Source organism: Mastigoproctus giganteus, chromosome 14, assembly GCF_048544385.1.
Source record: "Mastigoproctus giganteus isolate SK-2022 chromosome 14, ASM4854438v1, whole genome shotgun sequence".
Lineage (NCBI taxonomy): Eukaryota > Metazoa > Arthropoda > Arachnida > Uropygi > Thelyphonidae > Mastigoproctus > Mastigoproctus giganteus.
This window is the reverse complement of record NC_143588.1, coordinates 109,027,237-109,034,870: the sequence shown is the minus strand read 5'-3', so window position 1 is coordinate 109,034,870 and position 7,634 is coordinate 109,027,237.

Genomic DNA, 7,634 nt, shown 5'->3' with positions numbered 1-7,634 from the left:
TAAAAGACATTTTCTAGTTCACACTCAAGAAAAACCATTCTCTTGTGAAACATGCGGTAGAGCTTTTTCATATTCAAGTAGTCTTAAAAGACATTTTCGGGTTCACACTCAAGAAAAACCATTCTCTTGTGAAATATGTGATAAGGCATTTTCACGGTCAGGTCATTTGAAACAACATCTTTTAGTTCACACTCAGTTAAAATCCTTCACTTGTGAAGTATGTGGGAAGGCATTTTCACAGTCAGGTCATTTGAAAAAGCATCTGTTAGTTCACACACAGGAAAGACCATTCTCTTGTGAAACATGCAGTAAGGCTTTTTCATGTTTAAGTAGTCTTAAAAGACATTTTCTAGTTCACATTTAAGAAAAAACCATTCTCTTGTGAAATATGTGGAAAGGCATTTTCACAGGTGATTTGAAACATCTTAGTTCATGCACAGGAAAAAACCATTCTGTTGTGAAATATGTGGTGTCATTTTCACTGTCAGATATTGAAAAAGCATTTGTTATTTCACATATAATAAAGACCATTCTCTTGTGAAACATGCGGTAAAGCTTTTTCATGTTCAAGTAATCAAGTAAAATAACATCTGCTAGTTCACATCTGGAAAACACTAGTGACACGCATAGGAAGGCCTTTTTACAAATAGATCATATGAATCAGAATCTGTTAGTTCACACCCAGTAGTAATGGCATCTGCTTTGTTATACCCCATTCACTTTTGTGATATGTGGCAAACATGTTATTAATCTTAAAAAAACATTAACTCTCAGGGAAACTCTCATATGTGAAATGCAGTATGTGACAATGCATTTATTTTTAAGAATTTAATCTAAAATCAGATTTATTTGTTTATATTCAAGAGAAATAATTTGTGAAATATGTAAACAGATCGAAAAGTCATCTGTTAATCCACTTGTTATTAACCACATTTTAAAAAAAAATGTAAAAATAAGGCAAAGTAAATTTGAAAATGGGCAAACCTGGTAATGCATGGGTTACCTTCAGGAATATGGCATCCATCCTAAGTGAAACTTGTCATAAGGCACCTTGAATGTACATTAATTTAAATATTTAAAATAACTAAATGCACAAGGCATAATACATTAAGAGTTTAATATTTATATAATATCGGTGTGTAGATACACCATAGACAACTCTTAAGAAACTACAAAGTAGTTGTAGGCATCATTTGCTCTTTCTCATATTGTGCTCTGCCTTCACGACGAGTTGCCATGATATTGCACTACCTCGAATAAGTAACGCTTCATTAATAGAGAAGACTATTGTTACTTATTCTCAGTGAGTACCACCACCCAGACATGTTTCAAGGCTATTGGCCTATCATCAGTGGGTGGGCAGGTACCCTGGTATTGCAGACATGACAACCCAGTTGTGAAGATAATCACACAATATGAGAGATGCCAAAAGGTGTATTTGACAATATTTAAAATAACTAAATGCACAAGGCATAATATATTAAGAGTTTAATATCTATATAATATCGGTGTGTGGATACACCATAGACAACTCTTAAGAAACTACAGGCGCCTCCGTAGCCAGGTGGGAAGGAGCAGCAGTGCGTAGCACACGCTTCTTGATTAGACCGGGGTTCGAGCCTGTCACCACCAAATACGGAGGATGCGGAAAGGTCAGGGAATGACCACCGCATATCCCGGAGCAATATGGCCTTAGTTGCTAATGCTCCAAAACAAAAAAAACAACAACAACAATCTTAAGAAACTACAAAGTAGTTGTTGTAGGCATCATTTGCTCTTTCTCCTATTGTGCTCTGCCTTCACGATGAGTTGCCATGATAAGTTGTCTATGGTATATAGATATTAAACTCTTAATGTATTATGCCTTGTGCATTTAGTTATTTTAAATATTGTCATATACACCTTTTGGCATCTCTCATATTGTGTGATTATCTTCACAACTGGGTCGTCATGTCTGCAATACCAGGGTACCTGCCCACCCACTGATGATAGGCCAATAGCCTTGAAACATGTCTGGGTGGTGGTCATCTCTATTAGTGAAGCGTTGATTATTCGAGGTAGTGCAATATCATGGCAACTCATCGTGAAGGCAGAGCACAATATGAGAAAGAGCAAATAATGCCTACAACAACTACTTTGTAGTTTCTTAAGAGTTGTCTATGGTGTATCTACACACCGATATTACATAGATATTAATTTAAATAAATAAACATCTTTTGCATTAGTCCATTATTTTAGCATTATATAAGATAATGCAATCAGTCTGACCCATACATTCAGTCATAGGTTTTAGAAATATCTAAGTATATTAATAGTTTTTAAAGGATACTGTTGTAATGAGAAATATGTGCAAAAGCTATTTGTGTATAAAAATATTTGAGTGGAGATTTTCATAATTGGATGTGGTGTAAGAATTAATTAATTTCTTTTAAAAACATATTCCAAATTTTAGTCTGATGAAATTTAACAATAAAAGATAATATTGTAGTTCACGGAACTAATGACATTAAGAGTAAGAGATTGCAGATTTATTGAACACGTACAGGTCAATGTTGAAAAAAAGTTGCGAAATAGTGTTGAATGTGGAAGTGTTAGCAATTCTTCCCAGGCACGACAGGAAGGAGTACATGATGAGAGCCTTGTCGATCAAATCTGCCCTGGAGAGATTGTGCAAACCTCTCGGGGTAAAATTTTTTTCAGTGTGGTCTGTGCTTGCTAACAGGAGAGACTGCTTCTACAGGGATGAGATACACTTAAATAGAAAGAGTACAAGAAAATATTGCTGATGCTATTGAGGCAGTGCTAGGTAGGTCGGAAAACTGCTAGCTTGGAGGATACACATATTAAAAGGTTAACAGTGGCTGCAGGCAGAGGCCAAAGTGATTGTTGCACTGCTTCTCTTAGAATGAGCCACAGCCTGGAAAGAATGGTGCTGGAGATATCCAGGACTGCTGGGAGTCATAGAACAAGTAAATACATGGGATGTGTTAGTGTAACTAAGAGTAGAAACAGGTGCATGTATACTTGCATGCACACCAGTGCTAGGAGTATGTTTAATGAATTTGATGAGTTTGAAGTGCTGGTCAAGACATCAAATGTGGATATTTTTGGGATATCAGTGATGTGTCACAGATATAAGCTCTGCAGAATTGGAGTTTGGGGAATGCAGTATGTACAGAAAGGATAGACAGGGCAAGAAGGGAGGAGGGGTTATGCTGTTAGTTAAGAAACTATATAAGGAAGTCCAACCAATTGATGATGTATAATGCAATGTTGAGTCACTTTGGTGTGACAAACACTGGGAAAGGGAAAATGAGAGTAGGTGTTTGTTATAGGCATAATGAGCAATTGTGCAGAGAAATAAGAGGGTCAGTAAATCAGAATGTATTATAATGTGGGATTTTAACTTTCCAGAAATTGACTGGAACTTGTGGGTCTGTCACTAGCAAGACTTAATGGGTTTATTGGAGTTGTAAGCTTTTGCTTACTATGGAAGCATGGTATGTGAAGTTAAAAATGGAACCTACTTCAATAGAAATACAAGAGAGGGAAAATTGTGAGAAGTTGAGCTGTATTAGCTCTCAAAAGGGGAATGGAAAGGTGCAAACATGTACCTGTATTGTTACTTCTCTTGTAGGAAGCAAAAATTAGTAAAGCTTGTAAGATGGTCAAGGGCAGACCAGATTAAACAAGAAAGAGCGCATGGGAAATGGGAGAATATTTGAGATATAAGGGATGTAGAGGTGGGAAAATAGGGGCAGTTCTGGGTGAATTTGGAGTGGTGTTTTTAGAGGGTTGTCAAAGTTGAATGGGATGTGGATAAGTGTAGGGGTAGCTGTTGAAAATTTTGGAGCAATGGTCTTAGTGGTGTGGGCTGTAGTTAAGTTAGAGAGGAAGGCAGGATAAACTTTTCGGAATGTGGATGGCCGTTGGGTTCAAAAGTTTCATAAAGCTATGAGGAATGTTCGGGAAGCCTAAGGAATAATTTGCTAAAAAGAACCCCATAGGCAATCAGTGTTCCTATGAATCCTTGACTTTTGAACAAAGTAGTAACTAATTGAATGGGTCTGAACTCTAGCAAAGAAATATACACAATGATATGATTTGCAACCCTAGACCATATTGGGATAGAAATTTTGATGTTTGATAATAAGAGCTCTGATTTATTGTGATTAATAGCTTGTGTAATCTTAGAATGATTTATATATAAATAGGAATGGTATTTCATTGAAATTATTATTGTGAAAACCCATAGGTGTAATTCTAGAATGAACTACAGGAATACCCAATTATGGATGTGTGGAAATAAGGAGTGACTGTTATGGAAATTTAAGCGTTTTTTGTAGAATAATTTAATGTGGGGGGAGATATGTGTGTTTTATGTATTGATTGTTATTCAATACATAAAATACATATCTCTAAAGATTACAATCACAAAATCAAACGAAATAACCCGTGGCTATTTGCATATCTGTGGCTGTTCAGTAGAAAGCTGGTGCACTTGCAAGAATTTGAATCGTGATGACAGGGCTCACATAAGCAAAAGCAGCTCTTATGAGCAAATTTTCCGACTTGTGAGCCCAGTTGTTACAGACATTCGATTGGTTTCATACAGTGCTAAAGACAAAGAAATGGCTAGTAGACAACATCTGGATAACTACCCAGGATCGAATAATTGGGAAGGTCTAAGTGCGAGGAGTGTGGCTGCATGCAGAGTTCGATGTTGCCCATAGCATCGTCTCTCGTGCGTGATCGGCTTTCAGAACGACAAGTACAGCTGTTCGAAGGGCCAGTGGTGGTTGTCAACAAAAGCAAACCCCAATGATAGCCGCAACATAATACTACAGGCCAGGAAGGACCGGGATCCTTTGCAAACTCGCTGCAGAGGGTGCAGGATATCGCAGTTTACTCTGACCAGGCGACTTCACAAAGGTGGACTGTTTGCCTGATGGCCAGTACGCAGTGTCCCTCTAACACCTGTCCAGAGACACAGTTTACAGTGATGCATTGAACACAAGGACTGAAGAGCAGCGCAGTGTGTTTTACACTTTACTGATTACACTAGATTCAGTCTCAGCAGCGATTTTGAATGACAGCTAATCTGGTGAAGGATTGGCACATGGTATCACCCTGCAAATATCAGAAAAGTATCGAGGTGTTCTCGTCTGAAGAATCTTTATTTTGGGTGGGCGTACTGAACTCCAGATATTGTAAGGCAGTACTCTAACTGGTGCAGGCTACTATACTGAGCTATTGCTTCCAGATGTGCTGTTACGAGGTGCTGCTGGCCCCAAGTTCGTGTTTGTGGATGATAACGCCACACCCTATCGCACTGCAGCTGTTGGTATGCTTTTGGAAAGTGACGACATTCTTCATATGGATTGGCCTGTTGTTCAGATGATATAAATCCCATCGAACACAGACACTCTGGGGAGTCTCCTAGTGGCACGTCTACACCCATCTGAAAATGTTCACGAGGCGCTGACAAAGGAATTCATGATGTTGCTACAAGAACTTATCAATAAAATTGTTCTAATTATGGACAGGCGATGCAAAGTCAGCATCGACATTAAAAGTGGCCATATCTCCTACTGTGGACCAAATCTGACCTTTGTTCCATCTCTGACAGTAATGCATTTGTATCATGGCAGCCAGTGCTTAGTTGCCATTTTTAAATAAAGTCCCTCTGTACCGTTTTTTTTCCATTGTGTCAGTGTTGTTTCCGTCATTTCAGTACATAACGAGGTTCCTTTGGTAAGTTTTTCCCATATACAGGCCACTCTTATGAGAAGCTGCAGTTGAAAACCTGACTGGTCCTTAAGTTTTGGACACCAGTATATTAAATTTCTTTAACAGCTAATAGTGTCTGGAGTTTTCTAACCGGATTTGTAACTTTTATTAGTAGTCAGAGGCCCCAAATCAAACAATGATTAAGGTAGGAATTATTGGTTTTATTTTGCTGTTTTTAGCAGATGGCTTTAGCCAGAGACTAAAACAGATTACTGTTTTCTACAGCAGCATGTTCGGGAGGCAACTGATAAGACTCCTGAACTGATAATCAGCAGTGATTATTCATGCATTAAGCATTTGCAGGTAAATGAACCATTGCGTGACAGTGATCACAACGTACTGATGTGGGATTAACTTAAAGATGTAACTGGCATCCATCAAGGGTAAAGGGAAGGGCTTTTGCTCCTGTAAAGGTGACTACAGGGGTTTCAGACAGTTTGTAAATTCTACACAGTGAGATCAACTGATGTTACCAACTTTGAGTTCTACACCTTCAGGGACTTAATCTTCGAGGCTACTAGGCTTGTCATTCCAACTAGGAAATACTGTTCAAGGTTTAGGCTTAAATGGATGTCAGCTGAATTAATGAGACTCGTGGTAGCGAATAAAATTGTACGGGATGCATATAAGTCTAGAGTCTGTGTCATATAAAAGAGTAATCAGGTCACAAAGGATGTTAGACAGGAGAAGGCACATTAGGAGAGATCTTTGGCAAAGGTTGCAAAGAAACAAGAGTTCTTTTTGTAAACTCTAGAAGGAAAGGGATGAATCACATTAGATCACTTAACATAGAGGCTTTCACAATTGGTCATCACGCTCAGCTGTTAAACTAAATGAGAATTTTGCATCTACATTCACTCATGAGTTATTCAAAGAGGGGAATGCCAGAAACTTATCAAACTGCAACAGAGTTAAGTGATTTTGATTTTGTAATAACAGAGCAAATTGGAATATAGATTGTTACAGTTAAACATAAAGAAGGCACTTGAGGTGGACGGGGTCTATCTAGTTATATTAAAGGAAGTAAGCAAACCCTTAGCCATAATTATGAGAGCTTCCTTGGACTCGGGGGAGATTCCCATGGACTGGAGGTGTGCAAAATATCACATTCACAAAGGAGGTTTAAAAGGTGATACAAGTTAGTATGGACCTTATAGTTTAAATTGTGGTCCGGAAAAAATAATTGGTTCACTGGTTAAAAAAGCATTGAAGGATCATATAAACAAGAATGCAGTAATAGTTAAGACACAGCATTGGTTTGTTTAAAGGTAAGTTTTGTCTGACCAATTTGTATACTATGATGTAGTCACCAAGGAACTGAATGCCAAGAATAATTTTGATACCATATACTTGGATTTCGGTAAAGCTTTTTCATAATGTTGCACAAGGAAGACTGCCGTACAAATTGGACAAGTATGGCATTAAGGGTAAGTTGCCACAATGGGTAAAGGGATGGTTGATTGGGAAAAAACAGAGAGTTGTAATCAATGGACGCTGCTCTTTGTGGACTAATGTTATTAGTGGAATCCCACTAGTTTCGGTGCTTTTTGTTGTTTTGTGCATTCATAAACGATATTAATGAAGGTATATCAGGTTTAATGTCCAAGTATTCAGATGATTCAAAGGTTGTTATTAGCAGCTACATGGTGCAAGGAAGCCTGAGGCTTATGGTGCACCAGCAAAAAAAAAAAATTCCCTAAGTTACCCTGACAGAGAGAACAAGAGACAGAGATAGAAGGGAATCACCAAGAAAGAGAAGATTGATGATATCCAGCTCAGGACCCTCTGTGTGTGCCAAGCCCAATACTCACCAGATATGAGCCCCTGGGGTTGGCAGGGCTGAT